The sequence below is a fragment of the Lemur catta genome, chromosome 2, assembly GCF_020740605.2.
Source record: "Lemur catta isolate mLemCat1 chromosome 2, mLemCat1.pri, whole genome shotgun sequence".
In the NCBI taxonomy this organism is placed as follows: Eukaryota; Metazoa; Chordata; class Mammalia; order Primates; family Lemuridae; genus Lemur; species Lemur catta.
In genome coordinates this window covers 52631459-52653737 of record NC_059129.1, presented here as the reverse complement: position 1 = coordinate 52653737, position 22279 = coordinate 52631459, and positions in this window count along the sequence as shown.

Sequence of the window (22279 nt, the reverse complement as noted above, 5' to 3'; positions counted from 1 at the left end):
TGTTTTCTTCCTGAGAGTTCTGGGGTGTGGTTGGGAGGTAAATGATACTGCAGCAGTTAAAAGGTGGCCAACCCACATCTGGACACACAAGCATGGAGTATCCTTGGTGCCGGGGTCTGGGTCCCTTTCTTGTTTGGGCTCTGTGACATGAGTTCATCCAGGACTATCAGGCTCTGAAAAACTGAGGTACAGACCAAATGCCAATTTATGAATGTTCCATGGAGTCTGTCATTTTCTAACCAGAAGATTTTCGCTTTTATTTTTCTCATCCAAAATATCTTCTTTCTGTGTTAGAGGGCTTGAGACTCTAAATGGTTATAAAGATTACTGGGTTATTATGGAGTAAGAGCAGAGGGGCTTGTTTAATCTAGTGGAACATTTCCTTTAGGCTGCAATAAGGTCCAGATGGAAATCCTTTCTGTACTCTGTAGTGTCTGCCGGAATGTTCCTACGTGCCTGGTAGCAGAGCTTCCTCCCTGGACTGCTGGAGAAATGGACATGTCCTTGTGTTTTGCACATGATACAGTCTTGGGCCTGTGCAGGTGATTCAGTGAAAATTATTTTCCATTAATTTGTTGATCTGCTTGGGAAGATTTAGAGGCTCCCTTAGTTCCTTTAGTGGAATCTCATCAACTCATTTATAAATTTATTCATTTAAAATACCTTAGCACTTACTCATTAAATATCTCAGTGGCCTCTGAGAATCAGCCTGGAGTTTCTGTAACGATTAAGAACACAGGCTCTGTAGCCAGACTGCCTGGGTTTGAATCCTGACTTTCTGACTTACTACTTAATGAACGTGGGCAAATTATTTTACTTTTACGTGGCTTGGTTTCCTCACCTGTAAAATGAGGATTTAATAATGATACCTACTTGATGGGGTTGGTGTGAGGATTAAATGAGTTAGTGCCTACGAAGTGCTTGAGCAGTACTTGGCAATAAGAAGCACTCAGTGGTGCTAGCTCTTTCCTGTTACCATGGCTGCATGGGCCAGCACTGAGAAAACAAAGGTGAGTATAAGTGTAAGCAGGTGTGGCCCTTGCCCTCCTGGAGCTTATAGTGTCCCAGGGAGAACAGACATGAATCAAATAATTCTTCACACAAATGTAAAACCCCAAGTGTAGCAAGGACCTATGATAAAGGAGAGATTTTCAGTGGGACTAGAGGTAGCTTCCCTGAGAAAGGGTCACATCAGATGCAGTCTGAGTGTAGGTATTGTGATAGAAGTCAAAGTAGTGGTTACCTGGGGATGGGGAGGGTGTTGACTGGAAAGGGGCAAGAGGGAACCTGGGTGTTGGGCACGTTCTAAATCCAGATTTGCATGACGTGAGTGTAGACATCTGAGTGATTATTGAGCTGTACACGTCAGTGTACTGTATGCCTTAGTGAAAATAAGTGAATAGGCATTAGCTAAGTGGGAGAAGAGGCGGAAATGTTGCAAAGGGAAGATCACATACACAGACCTTGTGCCAAGAGGGAATGGGATAAGTGCCAGGGACTGAAAGAAAAAGCCAGTGTGGCTGGAGCAGGGAGCAAGGAGCATGGTGTGAGGTGAAGCCGGAAGGGGAGCACGGCCTCACGAGCCCCAGAAGATTTTTCTCCTACTGAGGATACTGGGATGCTGCTGGAGGGGAGACATGGTTAGATTTGCTCTGCAGAGAATGGCTGGGGGAGGCCAGAGTGGATGAGTGTGGGCCTTGCAGCAGACGGCGTGGACTAGGGTGGTGGTGCAGTCGACTGGGCTTGGTAATGGGTGAATACGGTGGGGAAAGGCCAAGGATAGGTCCAAGGGTTTTGGCTTCCATGCCTGGATGGTTGTGCTAAACACTGAACTAGAATGCTCTGGGAGAGGCCCGAGGATGGGGAAGGGGCAGCAGTTTCGGGCAAGCTGAATGGAGGTGGCCTTGAGATATCCACGGGATGTCAAGTAGGTAGCTGGATATAAATAATCTCTTAAATTGGAATAACAGTGTATTTTGAAAACATTTGTATATACGTGTGGTCTTGGTGTTCCTTACAGTCCTTGGATTTTGTAGGCAATGGTCCCATTTTTTAGATGAGCACACTGAGTTTCAGAGGTAACGTGATTTCTCAGGGTCTTACACCTAACTAAATGGTAAAGCTGGTCTCAATTCAGGGTCTTTCTACAGTCATATTAGGTCTACCTTTTGTGGTTGATGAATCCTTCCCATCTTGACCTAGTTCATACTAGCTGTGTCCTAGAGGCTGATGTTCTTATTTTTCTGAATTCTGGGGGCACACCTTGGAGTCTATTGCCCGCTAAGCCTTGGCAAGGAGGCAGAGGCTCTTGGTTTTACATCTTCCAGTGGAGTGTGCTGCTCCCCAGGGCTCCTCTGACTAAGCTTGATTCATGGTACTCTGGGTTCTTTAGGAGCTAATACCCTTCTCCATCTGGCCCTCGGGAAGGGCTTAGAATCTGAGGCTGACGTGCTCTGCTGCAGTGGTTGGATGTGGCTAAGGAGGAGGAATCACACCCAAACCCAGGCCTGCTTTGCCAGTGGTAAGAGTTTCTCTCCAGCTGCAGCAGCTGGTACTCAGCGGGCTCTTAATTTCCCTGCTTTTTGTGCTGCTTCCCAAAGACTGTGGGAGGAAGAGACCCCTGGCCCAAGGCAAAGGGAAGGTGGAATTGTTATTCTCAGCCTGCTCCCCCCTGCTGAGGGGCTGGACTTTTGCTCTGACCAGAACAGCTTGACCCGAGCTGCCCTCTGGCTTCTTCAGTCACTTGCTTTCTGGGGTCGGGCTCACTTCTTCCTCTGCCCTTAGTCAGCAGGAAGCATTTTCTTCCTTTCACGTGCTTGCAGGGTGCTGGCTGCTCTGCCGCATCCCCTCACCCGCCTTCCTGCTGTTGAGGTTCAGGAGAATCATTCAAGTGACTCTCCTCTCTGTCCTTGCTGTCCCCTCCTCTGGTCTTCTGTGGGCTTAAACCCTCCTCCCAAGGTGTTCTGTGCTGACCGCCAAAGGCTGTGGTTTCAACAAAGCCGGGTGGCCAGGGCCTGTGACGCAGGCCCTCGCAGCACAGCCCAGAATAGCCTCAGCTCTGCTGCCTTTCCAGCTGCCCTATCACTTTGCAAGCTGGGATCTAATTTGCTGTCCACCCTCTCCACCCCAGTCTCTCAGCCAGTACTGCTTTCTTTGCCCATGAAATATTTATAATCACAGATTATGTTTCCCTATGAGTATAAACTTGCTTTTGTTTTTTTCCCTTCTGTGCCCTTAAGAAACTGCCCCTGACAGGTCAAAGTGCCTCATCTCTCTGGGTTCATGGACTTCATCACAGTTTTCTATGTTGAAGCGTCCAGCGCCTCCCCTGGTTTGACTCCTTTTGCCAGACCACCGCCTAAGAAATGTGGGGGAAAGGGCTTTAGGTCAGCGGTTGTGGTTGGGAGTCCTGGGTTCTAGGTGGGACCCTGCTGCTATGTGGCTTTGGGCAAACCACAACCTTTTGGGGAGCTGGAGCTTACTACATGAGGGCTTGGTGCTCAGGAGACCCAGCCAGCAGGTGTGCCTCCTGAGGACCAGCCACCTTGGAGGGCATGCCTTGGCTACAGATGGAGACCTGGCCAAAGTGTGTGCAGAGGCCATCCTGCCACCATCAGCCCTCAAGCTAGCCATCTCTGGCAGAGGTATGCAGCCCACTTCCTGTGTAACAGGTGGTTTCCTCCTGAAATTCTTAAGCCCAGCCTTGCTTTAATGAGGGCAGCAGCCACTGCCAGGCAGAATTCACCTGAGGTATGCCTCCTCCTGTGTCAGAGTGAGGAGGAGAGCAGGGAGGTGGGGACCCCTCTGGGGACAAGGTCCCACCGTGCAGGCGGGAGCCCTGCAGCTTCTACTCTGACCGCCCCTGTGCACGGCCTCCTCAGCGTCCTTGCTCAGTCCTCTCATTGCCACTCTTGACCTCTTCGTGTTCCTTCATGTTCTTGACAAAAATTGCATGAAATTGGGATCAAATGCTTAACTGAAATTCAAACCTGTACCAGAAGCTGCATTTCTTTTCTTCCTCTAGTTTTGTAATTCAATCTTTCAAAAAAAGTTGTAGGACTTTGTTTTATTCTTTCCCACCTGGAGGATGGTTATGGATCACAATTCAGTTCTCCTTGGCATTCTGGACACTTACCGAATTATTTAGCCAAATATTAGTAATTTTCCAAATCACTTGGGCTTCCTGGGCTTAAAGCAGTGATGAGTTTGCTTCTCAACTTTCAGCATCAAGCCACTGGTTCCCAGCCAGATTCGAGAACAGTGATAACCTGTTGTAATTTGCTTGGTAATTATGACAAGATGTCTCCTAAGACACAGCACAGGTATTTTTTAAATGAAAATTAAACATTTTCTTTTAAGAATTTCACAGGAACTCTTGAACAAGTGTGATACCCTTGGATATTATGAAACTTTGATTGGCAATTGATTTGAAGCCATATGTTTACATGCCAAATGGAGACAGCTCTTGGTCGGTCAGGACTGATGATCCAGCGTGTGATCAGAGCCACCCTCCCTGCTCCCCACTGTGGTCTCCCGGTTGACTTGCACCAGCTCCCAGGAAGAGGAGGGAAAGAGAGACCTCCTCTCCCAGGTGCTGGCCTTCTCAGGGTTGCTGCACCTGGCCTCCGGTGGATTTCCCGGGCAGGGAGTGGGCAGTGCTGCCCCATCCCCACAGGCTGACACAGTGCCCTTCCTGGCTGGCCACAGCTGATGACTGCAAGGAGGCAGGCACACACAGGCCGGAGTGGAGCTCTCATTTGTCCTTGTGTCTCACTGACACCGTGTCAGCCAGTTGCATCGACTCATCAGTGTGCTGATAAACAAGAATGAAGCCCTTGCTTGGAATGAGGTTTTAGGGTTATCTGTGGATTTTGTTTCTCTAGGCTGGGTCCCCATAATTGCGAATAGTTATTACTATAGAGTTCTCTGTGTATTTTGAGCAGCCTCTGCTGCAATTCTCTTGGCCCACAGGCTTCCCTTTGTACTTCATTCTGTTGCTTTTCATTAGGTAATCGCTTGCTGGGAGTCCATGTATATATATTTTTACTGTCTTGTTAGCTATAAAAATTAATTTTTGTCTTACACATTCCCTTTATAAGATCATGTATTTGTTTTCAAAAAGTCTGATGCCGAAGTACTTAGGGGTGAAGAGTCTTGATGTCTGCCAAAAAATTACCAATTGATGAATCTCAATGAGGGGTATTCTTTCAACTTTTTTAAGGTTTGGCATTTTCAAAATAATGTTAGGGATACAAGAACTAAACAGGAATCATTATTTAAATTCTGACGATAAAACCAAAGCTGTGTTTGAAGCGTGTTTTCGCCAGCCGTTCTCCAGGGTGGCCCTGAGTTGTGGCATTCTGAATGGTCGCATGGCAGGAGCACTCCCTGCCGACCACCTCCGGCTTCTGGCTCTGCCTCTCTCATCTCCCCTCCCCTGTCCCCATGGCCTCGGCTCCAGTTGTCTCCTTCCCTTCTTCCAGTTTAGGCATATGGTTGTGTTATTTCTTTTAACTTTGTGTTCCCAACATCTGGCACATCCTAGGTATGCAGTAAGTGTTAAGTTAATAAATTACTCCTGTTCAAGCTTGTGGCGAGGTTTTAAAGGGAAGAAGAACTTTGTGCTCCTAAGTAATTACTGTTAGTCTGGTGTGTACTTTGAGTTTTCAGGAAGGCATAGGGTGCCTTTCTCCAAAGGCAAGGCTTTGTTGGGGTTAACCCACCTGTGGCTTGAGAACAGTTTATTTCAAAACAAAGCTGAAGTGAATTCCCACCCTTGAGGTTTGGACCCTTCGCCATGACCATGTAGACTTGGGGACTGAGGAGCTCCCTGAATTTCTCACATGAAAGTAACCGATTTGGAACAAGAACTTGGGTTTTCTGATTCCCAGTCTGGCTCTTTTCATTGCATCTGACAGCAGCATTGACCGCTTTCTTTAACCACAGAGTTTAAAAATCTGGTGAGCTTTCCGAAAAATACTTTTGGATGGGGCTATACCTATCCAGCCTGCAGGGGCAGGAAGCTGTGTTGCTCGTGAAGAGTTAGGAGAATCTCAGCTGCCCTGAGGGGTGTGACTTCCTGAGGCACGGTGACTGCGTGGTTTTGGTGTGCAGTGGTGGTGAGTGAGAGGGAGGCGGCATGCTTGTGATGCCGTGGTCTGAAACCTCGGTCTGAGCCCTGCATTCCCCACTGGGTCTGAGAGCTTCAGAGCCCACCGTGCTGCCTTCTCTTCCTTCTCCTGAGTAGGTGCCTCGTCAGTGGGATCAGGTGATTTCTGAACACCGCTACTGGCAGACCTCTGCCTCTGCAGAGCACTTCCACTTTGCAGAGTGCTTTCACCGTTGAAGTTTCTTCCAGCTGAACTTCTGTGACTCCAGGCCCCAGAGACAGCTCTGAGTGGTAGGTAGGGCTGGTGTCCCTATTTTAAAGACAAAAAACTAAGTAAGTGGTAGAGTTGGGCCCAGTGTTTTTTCCTTCCTTTGAGAGGCCTGTCCTGTGCCAACAATACAGAGGATAGTTTCAAGGTGGCATCTGAGGCACCTCTACAGAGTTCCAGAAGAGGGGATTGCTTCACGCTGGGGCAGGTGTCTGTTGCATGGACAGAAGAGGTGAGAGAGATTTACACAACTCCCTCCTGGGCTCAAGTTCATTGGGTTTAAATGATGTCCTTGGAAGCAATCAACAGTACTCTGTCCTAGGCAGGGGACAGAAAGAAAAGGAGTAAGAGTAGAAAAGAAAGAGGAAGAGAGCGTGCGATGGAAAGTGACAGTGAGTCACCATAAATTGGCTGCAGTGTTCTCAGTGCCCAGGCTGCTGGTTGCTTCTCGTTGACAAAGTTTCTCCACTTTCTTCCACCTGTTTCCCCACCCTCTTCACTGAGAAGGTTGTAAAATGTACACGTCTACTGATGGACTGAAGTTGAATTTTTTACTCTTCACGTATAGGAGGGGGTAAAAGCTGTGCAAGAGATAAGGCAGAGGTTCTCAGCCTTGGCAATGTCTGGAGACATTGCTGGTTGCCACGGCTAGTAGGCAGAGCCAGGAACGCTGCTGGTCCTGCTGCAGTTACAGGACCACCCCCCAACACAGGATCATCTGGCCCCAAGTGTCGATAGCGCCAAGCGTGAGAACCCTGGGGCACAAGTAGGTGGGACCTGTTGTGTGTAAAGAAGACAGAGCATCTGGGAGTTATAGTGAGCCAATAGTTCATAAATTACAGTGTAGAATTACAGGGATGAAGCCACACTGAAATCCATGAAATCCTGTACTTGACCGCTGTTTATCTGCCCATTGCCATGATTTGAGCCCTAAAGCTGAAGCAGGGGAGAGAGAATTTAGAAAGGCTGTAGCTTACTGAAGGGTTGAGAAATAGGCCGACAGAGTCAAGGCCTTTAGAGGATTGGGGCCATTTGGCTTACAGAGAGAGATGGGGGGACTTGTGAGTGTGTGCACAGGTGCCCAGGCTGGGGATTGGGGCTGAGGCTTTAGTGTGGACTCAGCCACTGGTTTGCATGTTGGGTCAACTTGGCTGGTTACTTTCTCAGAGCTTTGGTTTCTGCCTCAGCCCTCATCTCCTAGCACTGTCTTAGCCATTGCACAGCGACCTTCCTACCTTACAAATTTTACAACTTTGGAGTCTCTATTGGGTTTACCTTGCTTTTCTCTTTTAATTTTTGGTTTTCATAAAGTGCTGCCCATCCTCCTATAATAGAAGTGGTGCTCCTCTTCCTTCTCACTTTGCAGATCTCCTCCTCCATCCCAGGGCTCCAACCCAGTCTCAGCACACTGCTGAGTGACCGTGACAATCTAGTTGCCCACCAGAGGCAGCTCGTGGAGGTAGAAGCCACATGTCTTTCAGCCTGGGTCTGTAGCACATGGTAGTAGGAGCAGAGAAGAGAAACCAATTTACTGAAGGCTTACTTTGTACCAATTTTGTGCCGGGCACTTTACATATTCTCTTCCAAGTAGTCTTCACACTGACATGCGGTCACTGTGCCTGATTTATGAGTGAGAAAGCCCAGGCTGAGAAGAGTTAAGGGACTTGTCAAGTGGCAGGCTGAGATGTGAAGTCAGGACCACCTGACCTCGTAGCTCCCTCTCTTTCTGCTGCACTGACCTGTGGTGGAAGTATTTCTTGGTACTGTGCCCTCCCTCAGCTATTAAAATAGTTTTGCAGAAGCATCCGTTAGATGACCACTGCGGATATTTGCAGTTGCTTCCAGTTGCCTCTTAGGTCAGCGCCTTCAGCTCCTCAGCTCACGCCGAGGACAGCGAGTGCTTCCTGCTGGAGGCTGGCTCCTGGCCTTGTTTAACAGCACTGTTTCCTGTCACTCCACAACTTGGCCATCTACTCCAGCAAGGAAATGGGCCCTTGTCTTCCATTCTCTGCACTTGGCTGACAGGGACTTCCTGGGGCAGGTGCCTTGTCTCCACTTCCCATGGAGCTCTTAGCACCCAGTTCCGAGTGGGTTCTCAGTGTTTGCTGAATGAGTTATCATATGAAGAGTGTGATGACTCTTTCTCTTTCCCCATGAAAGGCTACAGTTCTGCTTCTCCAAACCCAATTCCTCATCTGAAAACCCAAGCGAAGGAAGTCCTTTGTGGGCTGGCTAAACAGCTCCACTCACCTGGTCCCATCTGCGTGGAGGTGGGGTTTTGTCCCACACAGAGACCTCTAATTTGCTTATTGTTTCTCCAGCCCTGTCCACGCTGTTGCTGCCTTTGCACCCAGCATAAGCCATGCTGAGCCCACTGGTGTGCCTTTGCACGTCTTTGCTTGGAATGTCCTTTTCTCCCTGGAGTGGTGGTCAGTCATCCTGTGGAGCCCTGCTCAGACATCTCATCGGCGAAGTTCTGTTCAACTGACATTTACTGAGCCCCAGTCTGGACATCTAAGTTTGCCCCTGGGGGTTCCTCTTGACCTTTTCCATCCTGCTCTGTGCCCTAGGAGGCTGATCTGTGTAGACCATCAGGGGGCTCCCACACCCATGTTTGTCCCTCCACTCCCTGTTTTCTCCCGGCAGAGCTGGCCACACCCCTCAGTCCTAGGTCACAGCTCCCTCCGGCAACTCTCCACACTCTCCAGGCCTTGGCCTCAGAGCACCGCAGTACCCACTGTACTGGCCCATACCTTCGTAAATTATCCCAATTTGAGTGGCCCCCTGTTGCCTGGTTGGACCCTACCTGATGCAAACATTTACTATGTGCACCCAGGTGGGCAAAATATGGTTCCTGCACTCGAGAAGTTCCTAGGAGAGTGACAGACCCATAAGCAGTTTCATTCCACCACGGTGTCAGGAGGCTGAATGCCATGACAGCCACCAACCTGGGAGAGTCAGACTTCCCGAGGAGATGCCCAGAGCCTGGAAGATCAGTCAAGTGATGGACTGAAGTGGGAAGGCCCTTTCATCCCCGCCAAAGCTGGAGGTGTGATGCCAAGTGGGATATACTGGGGACCTGCCAGCAGTTTGGGGTTCCTGGAGGGTGGCAGCGAGGGTGGGGAGGCAAGGAGCGGCCAGGTTGGGTCAGGGAAGGCTGTGTGTGTTGCACCCAAGGCTGGACTTTAACCTCGTCACTGCCCTGCTTTAAATAGCCAGTGGCTCCTCATCCTAGATGTGCACTTGTCAAGAGCGCCTGGCTGCTGTGCAGAGATCCCCTCTAGTGGAGTGATGTGGGGGGCCAGGCAGGAGGCAGGGAATTCAGCAAGTTCAAGAGATGATCAGAGTACTACGGCAGGGCAAGGCAGGGATGGAGAATGGGAGTCAAAAAAGGTTTGGGGGAAAATAGGCATTCAGTAGGCTGAGGTAGCTTGGCATGGAGAAGTGTTATGCTGGAAAACAGGGCAGGGAGTCTGGAAATTTAAGCTAGCAAAACCAAATTATTTTGGGACAGGTTATTGAGGGGTGAACCTCCTAGTGAAAGGGATTGTGGGGGCGGGCATGGGCAAGCTGCAGGCTGTGCCTGAGGAGGGGCTGGGTCAGCTCAGCTGGGGACTGGTGGAGGCCTGGGCTGAGGGAGAGGAGGGGCCCGCAGCCTCCCTGGGGCAGCTGGCCCAGGCCACTCTGGGCTCTGTGTGACAGGGCCGTGGGGTTGCTCCCCTTCTGCTGCCCTGCACTGATCCTGCTCCTCGGGCCTGCCCTGTGCGCAGGAGCTGGCCATCCTCTGAGCCGTGTCCTTGAAATGATGTGCATCCAGGCCCCCCTGCACTTTTGAGTCTTAAACCTACTGGGCCACCCAATTGTTAAACTTCCCAAAAGGTGGAGTGGGCAGGGTCTGCTGAATGTTTGGAGGTAGAAAGAGGTGAGGCTCCTTATGGAGTCCAGGATCCCAGGAGGGGAGAGAAGGAGGGGAAGGGAGTCCTCTTCTGCTGGTTGAGTTGCAAGTGTCTTGGGGACAGTGAGGGCACATTAAACATAAGGTGGGGGGAAGAGCAGATGGAGAGAGATTTCAGAGGCATCAGGACGTACATGGTACTTCAAATCCTGAGGTCACCCAAGGAGACAGGAGTGGGGGAGGAGCAGTAAGCCAAGGCCAGAGGCAACAAAGACAGACATTTGAGGCTGGTGGAGCAGGAGGGAGCTGGGTGGGCAATCAAGAGGAATGGTCAGAGAGGGGTGAGGAGGATGGGGAAGTAGAGTCCTGGAAGCCAAGGAGGCGATGTTCCAGGGGGAAGTGGTCAACCTGGACCTCATCAATGAGGTGAGGGCTGCAGAGGGACAGAAGTGACACAGGCGGTCACTGCTGGGGCAGTGGGGTCAGGGGCAGTCTGTGGTGGGTTTAGAAGCAGGTGGGGGAAGTGCGGACGACTTCTTCAAGAAGCTGGGCAGAGAAGGGAAGACGAGGGGTGGGCCGTGTAGCTAGAGGGCACCATACAGATGTTTTAGGGTGGGAGTGAGTCCTGAGCAACTTTTTGTAGGTGGGTGGTTCTTGTTGTTGCTGTGAGGGGGTCTTTGGCAAGAAGGTGTTAGCGTAGTACGTACTAAGAGGTCAGTATTATCAGCAAGAGGGGACCCACTGGTATGGCCTGTGTTTCACTCCAAGGCCAGGAAAGCGGACAAAACTGCCTGAGGGAGAGCAAGGCCCCAAGTGGGGCTGGGCAGAGACCCCAGGAGAGACGGAGTCTGGGGGCTCACCTGACTTAGACTGAAGGAGTATTTGATGGGAAATTAAACAACCATTTGATGCTGTCCTTGGTCTCTCTACTCCTGACCATCTAATGGAGGCTTTGTACCCTTTCAGATACGGTGGCTGTGGCCAAGAGCTTACAGCAATAGTGATCACGTTCAGTGAACACTCCCTACCTGCCAAGCCCTTTCCTAAGAATTTTATGTGCCTGATATCATCTTAGCTCCCCAATGGCCTCATGAGGTAGGTTCGGCCAGCATCACTGGGTTTTGCCCTTTGCTACACAGGTGGGAACTGAAGCTCAGAGAGGTGGGGTAACTTGTCTAAGGTCCCAGGGCCAGGAAATGTGGGAGCTGGGCTGCTTAGCCCTTCCACAATGCCACCGCAGCACGGTCGGTTGTCGTTCGCTGGTGGAGGTAGGGGGCAGTGGAAGGAGAAGCTGGAGGTGGGGAGGCGAGCGTGACTGATAGAAGGAGACCCCGGTGTGGGGGAGGCAGGGGAACCTGAGCACCTCATTCCCTGCGCCTGGTGGGTGGACTGGGCGCTCAGAGCTAAGCTTGTGTGTCGGTGGGGTGCGGCCTGGGGAAAGAGAGGCTGTCTGCTGGGTTGTGAGGGGGAGGGTGGGATGGGAAAGGTGGGGACCAGCTGCTGAGAGGATGGGTACAGCCAAGGGCAGAAGAAGGGTTGGGTTGTCAGTGCACTGAAGGTAGGCAGTGGGTCCCCTCATGATTCTCCACCCCCAGAGGCGAGTTCTGTCCAGCAGGGGGCTTGGTGGCCATGTGGGGACAAGGGAGGAGAAAAGATGGCTAGAGATACCCTGGGTCTGCATCTGCAGGGTAGGGGACATGCCCTCTGTCTCTCAAAGGGTTTGCTGCCCAGGACAGAATCAACCCTGCCCTTCCCACTCTTTCTGGGTCTTGAACGCACTTCTGCTCCTGGGTGCCACGTACAGGGTTGCACTTCTTGAAGTACATGTCTGACTCCAGAGGACATGTCATGTCTGACTTTGGCAGAGGACAGGGAACATGTCTTTTTGTATCTCCAGTGCTTAGAACAATGCTGGCACCTGAAAATATTGTTTGGACCCAGCTGTCTTGTTTTTGCCTTCCTATGTGTTCAAGGACAGGAGCAGTGCTTGGCATATAGTAGGTGATCGGATATTTGTTCCATCAGCCTGGAAACTCCTCAAGGGGAAGGGCTGGGGCTGCTGCCTCTCTGGAAACCCTGTCTCCTCTTTGGTTCCTGCCTCTCCCAACCCATGTGAACACATACACACATACAGATACACCCACAGTCTCATACACTCACAGTCACACACATACTCATTCACACACATATGAACACACAACACACTCTTAACCTGCACACTTGCATGCACACACTACTTCAGCCAGAGCCACTCCTACAGAGCCTCTCCAGGCCAAGGGCCCATCCTGTGGCCTCCCAGTGGCACCGCTCTATGACCCAGAGGTCCTGGGTGAGGACTCTGCTTGCAGCATAGTTGCTCTTAATTTGTCCACAACGGATTTAGGCTCAGAGTTCAAAGGGGTTGCAGACTCTGGGTGAGGCTTGGTCCCTACCCTTGAGAAGGTCCTGGTTGCCTAAAGTGCTTGACCAGAAGTAAAGGAAGCCCAGGGTATGAACATGTGGTGGTACCTACTACATGTGCTAGATGCTTGGCACATGGGATTTCATTTACTCTTCAGAACAAGCCTATGAAGCAGGAATTACTCACCTCATTTTGTACCATGGAAACCCAGGGCTTAGGTGTTAATTAGTCGCCCAAAGTTGCACAGCGAAGGATAGAGCCAGGATTTGGGCTCTGACTCCAAAGGTCCATTCTTTTAGCACGTGATGGAATCTTTATTGATAAAACAAGGGAGATAAGAGTCTTTATGCCATCCAGCTTGTCCTTTTGAGCACATAATGTATCACCCAGAGCATAAAGGTACGAAAGTTAATACAGCCGAGTGCTTCTTAGCTTTTATGGGCCCTGCAAAAACCTGAAACCTGGTAAGGGTTGTGGACCCTCACCCCAGAATAGTTCATACATGCAGAGGCACACATAGGTTACTCTGGAAACAGTTTCAGGGATTTGAGGCCCCGCTCAAAGCCTCCAGCTCCCAGGTAGAGAACTTCTGTGAGAGGTATTTGGTAGCGGTGTGACAGACGCAGAGCACACGCCACCATGCACAGAGAGGTCTGGCCATGTATGTTCGTTTCAGCCCATTTTTCATAGGGTTGGGAACTATCTGAATAGCCATCACTGGGGGGCTGAGTAGATAAGCGAAGTCCGTGAGTGCCATGGAGTACCACACAGCAGTTCCAAGAAAGGATGGCGTAGGTATAAGTAGGTGTAGCTCTCAAGACATATTGCTGAGTGGGAAAAAGTACATTAAGAGTAATATATACATATCATTTATGTAAAATAAAAGTACTCAACAATATTACTTATCTTCTGCAGATGTAGAAAAATTTATGTAAATGCACACAAAAAACATTGGAATGATACCCGAGACACTGCCAACAGTGGGGTTTCCTCTGGGGAGGGTAGAAGGTCCTGGTCAAAATTGAGACAGCCCTGTTTATATAGTGCTTTAATTTTTTAAATAAGGAGAATGTATTATTTGTATTCTTGAAACCAGTTAAAAGTGCAGCACATACACTGTGTGAGGGGGGTAATGAGGGGAAAAGGAAGGGATTCTGAAGGAGGTGGTGTGGGGTAGGAGAAAACCTACGTCAGACAGGCCTGTATTCCAGTTCTGACCTTGACAATTGCCTGCCAGCGACCTTGGGTAAGTCACCTTAACTTTCTGAGTCTCAGCCTTCTCATTTGAGAAATAGGGGTGATAATGTCTGCCTTCCAGGGCTCTTGTGCAGACATGGAGTAGGATAAAAAACTCCTACCACTAGTAGGTGCTCAATGCACCATAGCCATTCTTGTTATTTCAAATTTCAGCCCCAAAATTTGAGCTCTCAATAGGTGACAGTTGGGTTAAGGACTTTAGGACTGTATCTGGTTCAATCAGAGACGACTTCCTGGAGGAAGAGGAGTGTGAGTATGTGTGGGAGGCAGGGCAGCAGTGAGTTGGAGAGCAGGCCACGTGCAGAGGCCAGGGAGGGATTATGCCTGTGTGCCTCTTTTTAGTAATATTACTCATTTCCACATTATAGACAAGGAGATTTGGCGAGTCTGAGTAACATGCCCATGGACACATAGCTAGGAAGTGCAGAGCTGATCACCGGAAGGGGTGGGCTGAGGAAGAGAACTTGGGAAAATGCAGAAAACTGGGATAGTTTTGTGGGAGAGGGAAGGGAGAAAAAGAATGGCCTTTGTAACTGAAACTCCTGACGAGGATGTGCGGGATGCAGTGGGCCTGCCCTTGCGAGTGTTCGATAAATGTGGGAAGAGCAGGATGAGGGGAGACCTTAAGTCTTAATATTCACAAGATGCTCTTGACAGAGGCTGCTGGCCAGCAGCGCTCCATCTCCCCTAGGAGCCCAAGCAGAAAGGATTTTGCCCCCTGCCCCAGGTGCTAGGCTGAGCAGTCCCAGGAGGCCGGGGAGTCTTCCCTAGGAACCCCCCAAGAGCTTGGTGGCTTGAGTGCTGGCTGGCTGGCGGTGCCATGTCAGGTGAAGTCACTGCATACCCTGTAACCCAGCAGTCCCCCTCCCTAGGTTTTCAGGCAGGGCTATAAGGGATCATGTCAAGGACAATCATGGCAGGGCTGTTAGAGGGTGTTGGAGGGAACCTGGGTATCTGTCACCCTCAGAGCGGGTGGGTAAATGTGGAGGGTGCCCATCAGGAACTAAATGTGCCCATAGCAATATGGATGAAGTTGAAACATATGGTGCTGAGTGAAAAAAGAAAGAAATATGTAATGTACTAAGTATGAAACTGAAAAATACATGTACTTGTTTTGTAAGAACACATACAAATGGTTGGTTCTGGGTTGGTGCGAGGAAGAGGGATAAAAATGAGATAAATGCAAAGGGTGTGTGGTGAAATCCGGTCCTGCAGGTGGGAGTGGAGGCTGAGTGGTCAACCTATATTTCTATGCACATTGTGCCATCTAGTGGGCACTCGGCTGCCCAAGTCCTGGAGCCAACATGAGACCTTGGCACCAGGACATCCTGGTTGGGGGCTGCCTGGCTGGGCCCCTGGAGCAGGGGTGAGGTATGTGAGCTGGCTGGGGTTGGGTGGGCACCAGGCATGGTCTGTTGTAGGCCCAGCCATTGGGGCTGGCAGCCATCTCTGGTGCAGGGGTGGGGGAGGGTTCAGATAGGCTCACCTGCTTCCCCAGAGGGGCCCTCTGACACCAGCTCCTCACCACCTGCTGTGGCAGGCAGGCAGGTGGTTCCTGAGGAGGGAGGGACTGAGCCTCAGATGCCAAATTCTCACGTGCAGCCCTCCCTCCTGGCAGGAGCATCTGGCAGGATCATCGCAAAAGAAAAGAGAGAAGAAAGAGGGAGTAGGGACTCTCTGAGTCTAGAGAGAGCAATGATTAACTTAAGACACAGCAAGCAGGAGAGTATGTAAGCACAGGCTGGGCATGGTGGCTCACGCCTGTAATCCCAGCACTTTGGGAGGCCAAGGCGGGAGGAACACTTGATCCCAGAAGTTCGAGACCAGCTAGCCCGGGCAACATAGTGAGACCCCACTGCTACAAAAAATAAAAAAATTAGCTGGTTGTGGTAGTGCATACCTGTAGTCCCAGTTACTTGGGAGGCTGAGGTGGGAGGATCGCTTGAGCCCAGGAGTTCAAGGTTGCAGTGAGCTACGATCATGCCACTGCACTCCAGCCTTGGAAACAGAGGAAGACCCTGTCTCAAAAAAAGAAAAAAGAAAAAAGTACTGACCCTGGCACTAGACTGCCAGGGTTCAAATCCTTCAGGCAAGTCCCTCATACCTCAGTTTCCCCTCCTTAGAACACAATGGCACCCCATCTTGTAGGGATGAAGTGAGTGAAAATAATGCACATAAAATATGGCCCCTTTCAGCGTGAGGGCTGTGTAAATGTTGGCTGCTCTTGGTATCTGTCACCCAACCCTGTGAAGCTGACACTCTGCCGTTTATGCTTCCTGAGAGAAGGGGGTTGGAGATCTGGGGGAGGAGGATGGGCCTGGCGGCTGTGGGGCATGAAGGGAAAGCCCCGGGGACCACTAGCAGCAGGGCCTGGGGCTATTGGCTAGGAATGGACCCATGGGCCCAGGCCAGGCCTCAGGGACAGGAGTGGAGTGAAGCAGAGTGGGATGTGGGCTGGGAGCACCTCATTCCTGGGGTCTGCAAAAATGCTTTTCTACCTACTGCCCTTGCCCCTGTTTGCTCCCAAATACCCACCGCCAGGCTGTGGAGGTTGTGTGTGATCAGGATAAATAAGCCCCTGCCCAGGGGGAGCTGGCAGTCCCGATTACTTCTAGGGTTTGAGGGGCCCTTCCCTGCCCTGCCTCCCTCTGCAGCCTCTGTCCCTCATTTATTTCAGCTGCCCCTTCCCCCATCCCTAGCCTCTCCAGGCTCCTGTACCAGAGTCATCTTTACAAAGCACAGAACACCTCAGACTGTTCAAGAAACTTCCTTGGCTCCCCATTGCCTAGAAAGTCAATGTGGATGCCCCTGGTAGGCGCTCAGTCCATAGGATCTGGCCCAACCTACTTTCCCACACCCACCTCCACTCCTTTTGCTCTCGGTAACTATGTGGGCTCTTAGCTCCCAAACAGGCCATATGTTCATGGCCCTGGCCTTTGCTCAAGCTATTCTCCTCGCTTCGGACACTCTTTCTCTCCACTTTTCCAAAATCCTTCTCATTCTTAAAGGCCCAGTTTGGTTGTTAACTCCTCCACAAAGACTTCCCTGAAAAATTGGCCACCCTCAGGCTCCTGTCATTAAACCACTTGTCATTAGTTACTTACTGGTTATCACATTTTGGCACAGCCAGCCCCATGCCTGTTCAATGGGTAGAGGAAAGAAAATGTGAGCTTTATCATCAGACTGTATGGTGGAATCTGAGCTTGGCTATTCGCCAGCTGTGTGACATTGAGCAAGTTAGTTAACCTCTCTGAGCCTTGTTTTTCTCATCTACTAAATGGGGATAAAGCTCTTATCACACAACCCGAGTTCCTCACCACAGCCTGCAAGGCCTTGCGTGACCTGCCCCCTCCTCTCTCCTCTTGCTCACTGTGCTCCAGCCACGTCAGCTTCCTGCTCTTCCTTGAAATGCCGAGTGCTTTGTTGCCTCCCAGTCTTTGCACCCGCTGCCCTCTACTTGGGACACTCTTCCTTCTCATCCTGACTTCCACCTCATGTCCAATGCCACCTCCTCAGAGACCCCTACGACCACCCTCTGTAAACCCCCATCCTGGTTCTGCTTCATCTGACTTTCTGTTTATTTCCTTCTAGGGCTTACTCCAGTCTGTACTTTTCCTACTTTTTGGCTTGGTTGTCAGCTCCAGGAGGATGTGGCTCTTCTCTCTGAGATAACGGGAGACGGGTAGACTTGATAAGTGTTAGGTGTTAGTCCTGACCTCTCCTCTTCCTCTGGGTCGCACCTGCTTACCTGTGAGCCCCTTCAGGACAGAGAGTTGTATCTCGTTCATTTTTGCATTCTTGGCACTGAGCACTGTGCCTGGCCCACAGTGGCCCTTGGTCTGTATTTGCTGTCTGCCTGCCAGTCCGTGTCTTCCCCCTCCTTTTCCCTTCACCGCCCCTGGTGGTCTCCTGATGGTTTCTAACACATGTCGAAGGTCGCATGTGGGAGTGCCCCTGGGGGCTGGCCCCATGACTCGTTTTTGTGGGTTTTTTTGAGATAGGGTCTCACTCTGTTGCCCAGTCTGGGGTACAGTGGCATTATCATAGCTTACTACAACCTTGAACTTCTGGCCTCAAGTGATCCTCCTGACTCAGCCTCCCAAAGTGTTGGGATTATAGGCATGAGCCACCTCGCCTGACCCCCAAGACAGGATTTTAAATGGGGAGTTTGGGGTGTATTCCTGGCCAGTACTATTAGAGGCCGTGGTCATGCCCTCAGCCTCAGCCTGGGTGGTAGGACAATACCTAGAGTGGCTGGGTCAAACCTGACAGACCCGGACAGGGCCAGGAGGGGGCAGTGATGCCTACGGGTCCCTCTTGAGAGAGCTTGGGCTGTGAATTGCCCAGGCTGAGTAGGGTCCACAGTGTAATTCAGCCTCTTTTGGTTCGAGGAAAATTTCTCCCTGAACACAGACTGTCCCTTTTTAAGCTGATCCAGAGGTCTGGTAAATGGGGGAGTATGATGGCTCCATGTTCCCCACCTCCCCTGGTGCCAGGACGTAGGGACCCGTCTATTGGTATGTAGAGGCTGGCTCTCAAGGCTGAGGTACCCAGCCTGGAATCAGTGATGCCCGGGAAGAGGGAGGGCTGGGGCCTGTCTGCTACTGTGGGAGAGACAGGGAGGGGCTGGAGAGAGTGGCCCTGGCAGGGTGGACCCCAGGGCCCTTGTCCTCCTCGTACCCATCGAGCAAGTGAGGCAGGATTCACTCCCTGCCAGCAGGGGGAGACTGGAGCTGGGGGGTACAGAGCTGTTTTCCTCAGATTTGAGGATTTAGCAATAAAATTTCAAAACATTTTGAAAACTGATATGAGGGTTTCTGGCATCTTATTTTATCAAGTAAGGACATAAGGTTAATTAAAAATTAATTTCCTATCATTACATCCTAAAAAACAAACATTTTAATAACAAAAATAGAAAAAAGAATAGTCCTTCCCTGGAAAGGCCAATCAGCATTCTTGCACTGACATTTTGAGCTGGAGAACATGCTTAGAAACTAGCTCTTGGGAATCGTGGGGTTAGGAGTTCGGATGCGTGTGTGTCTGGGCGTGTGCGTGTGCCTGTGTGGGAAAACAGTGGCGAAGCAGGCGGCTGCGTAAATGGTGTGGCTAGAGGGAAAGGAGTGCTCCCCTTCCCAGATATTTCCTGGACAAGTCCAGGAATTCTTCAGTCTCCTATATCTCTTAGGCTTCCTGTGGATTGACTAGTTTTCTCTTTGAAAGTCCAAACACCCCATGGGGAGGGAACCTGGACAAGTGCTGCTGCGTGTGCACCGGGAAGGTGTTTGCACAGGTGAAATCTGGTCGGGATAAATGCCAAGGGCATGTACAGAGACAGGAGAGGGAGGAAGGAAACCAACCCTCGCAGAGCCCTTGCCGTGCGTCCGGTACTGTGCTCAGGGCTTTTCCATGAGTTAACTCATTTAATTTTCCCAGCAGCATGGAGAGTTGCTTCTTTTTATCTCCGTTTCACAGATTAGAAAACGGAGGCCCAGAAAGACACAGAGATTTGCCTGAGGTCCCACAGCCAGTGATGGAGTCAGATCATGCAGATCTGTGTGAACTCAAGGTCAGAGCTTTTATTTTTTCATCAGGCCAAGGCACAAAAATTTTTAAAAACAGCTTGAACCCCACGTCTTCATCAGCACAGCACCTGGTGGACTTGCTTTGGATTCGTTCTGTTCATCTGTGGCTGACTCAGGGCTGGCAGCTCCCAGCCCCTCGGAGGGGAGGGTCTGGAACTCGTCTGGTCCAGGCTCTGCCCTTAACTTGCGTTTTGTTTTTTTACTTAAAAAATTTTTAGTGAAATACACATAAAATTTGCTATTTTAAAGTGTACGACTCAGCAGTATTTAGGACGTTCAAAACGTTGTCTGGCCCTCACCACTGTCCCATCCCAGTGCCCCTTAGTGGTCACTGCCCAGTCCCCTCCTCCCAGCCCTGACAACCACCGACCTGCGCTCTGTCGCTGTGAATCTGCCTGTTCTGGAGATTTCATATAAATGGAATTATAAACATGTGGTCTTTTGTGTCTGGCTTCTTTTATTCAGCATAATGTTGTTCTCCAGTTCATCCACATTGTAGCATGTATTGGTACCTCATTGCTTTTTATGGCTGGATAATAGTCCATTGTATGGATTCACCACATTTTATTTATCCATCCATCAGTTGGTGGACACTTCAGTTGTTTCCACCTTTTAGGCTTTTTTTTTTTTGCCTTTTGAAACATCATTAAATAAATTCTCTTTGGATGCAGCCTAAGACAAGCAGTGTAGTATTGATATAATGCAAAGTTTGCAGAAGATATAGTTACTGAAGAGAACATAACAACTGATACACTTAGGTACGTGTGAAGATCAGCAAATACAACGATGCTTGAAAGGGCTAAAGAACTTAACTAACCTTGACAATTCTTTCCCTCGTGTACTATATACTTTAAAAACCGAAAATCTAGTATGCCACTATCACCAGTTAAATTCCTTTTTTTTTTTTTTTTTTGAGACAGAGTCTCGCTTTGTTGCCCGGGCTAGAGTGCTGTGGCTTCAGCCTAGCTCACAGCAACCTCAAACTCCTGGGCTTAAGCGATCCTACTGCCTCACCCTCCCAAGTAGCTGGGACTACAGGCATGTGCCACCATGCCCAGCTAATTTTTTGTATATGTATTTTTAGTTGGCCAGATAATTTCTTTCTATTTTTAGTAGAGACGGGGTCTCGCTCTTGCTCAGGCTGGTCTCGAACTCCTGACCTCGAGCAATCCACCTGCCTCGGCCTCCCAGAGTGCTAGGATTACAGGCGTGAGCCACTGTGCCCGGCCACCAGTTAAATTCTTAAGCCCAGTGAAGAGCAAAATCATTTAAACTAAGATCTCATAAAATGAAGAAAGGAATTTATTATACCAGAATGAGAATTTTTGTAGCTTTTGCTTGGAAAGTATTGATAAAGAGAAAAATATAGAGGGAGAAAAAGTCATTAAGGAGAATAAGAAGTTAGTGAATTGAAAAGAAACTTGCAAGCCAGGCAGACTTGGGGAGTGAGTCAGACCTTGTGAAGGCAGACAGGTGAAACAAGAAAACAGGCAGAACTGGGAATGGTTTGGATTCTTTCACCTCAGGAGTGAGGGTAGCCAGGTACACAGAAGGAATCTAACTATGTAGAGTTAAGGTCTTGGACAAAGCACTTTGCAACATATTCTTAGCTGCTATGAACATCCTTGTACCAGCTTTTGTCTGAACACCTGTATTCAATTGTTTTGGTGTATACTGGAGTAGAATTGTAAGGTCATGTGGGAATTCTGTGCTTATGGAGGAACTGCCAAACCGTTTCCCACAGCAGCAGCACCGTTTCATATTCCCACTAGCAGTGTATGAGGAACCCAATTTCTTCACATCCTCATCAACACTTATTTTCTGTTTTTTTTTTTAATTTTATTTTTTGTTATAGCCATCCTAGTGTGAAATGGTATCTCATTGTGGTTTTCATTTGCATTTCTCTAATGACTAATGATGTTGATCACCTTGCCCTTAGCTCTTTGGGGGGCCTCAAGCTGGTCTCTCCGTGCCATGCCTCCATGCCTCAGTTTCCTCATCTCTAAATCGGGATATTATCTAGGGCTGCTCTGAGGATTAAATGAGCAAATCATGCCATAGACTTAGCATCTGTGCCAGGCACATAGTAGGGGCTCCCAAGACCAACTCCAGGAGTCCCAGTCCTGCTTGTGTCAGCTATGGGGAGGCTGGCTGCTCAGGGCACCCTCCTGCCTTCTGAGTTGGAGCTACGCCCCACTGCCTGGCAGTCCCACCCTCTGCTCGACTGCCCTGGACTCCACAGGGAACTGTGACCCTTCAGGAGCTGGGCTGACGTGTATGGAGGGTGGCAGATCCCCTCACAGCCCTTTTCTATTATATTGCCATGGGCCCTCCCTGGGCCCCACGTGCCTTCCCTTTTGGGTGCTCTCTCTTGGCCCTGTCCTCTGCTGCTGGAACATAAGGGGTGCAGAGAGTGAGGTCTCAGCTCTTGCCTGCGGTGGGGACAGCGCTGAGGTGGAACTTACACTCCAGAGTCCCCCTGCGGGACTAGGCCTGTTATTTCTGCAAGGCCACCCTTTCACCATCCTCTGCAGAACTTCACCTGAAATCACGCCCTTGTTGGCCTCTCCCTTTCCTGTCCTGCTTCTCCTGGTCCCTCTCTGGTTTCCCCAGGAGCACCCCCAAATCACATAGCCATGAATCCTCATCTCAGGATCTGCTTTTGGGGAATCTGCCCTGAGACACAGAGCCCCTACTCTGTGCCAAGCCCTGTGGAAAGTGTTGCGATAGAGAAAGATAAAGAAGTTGCCGTTCCTTCCCCAAAGGA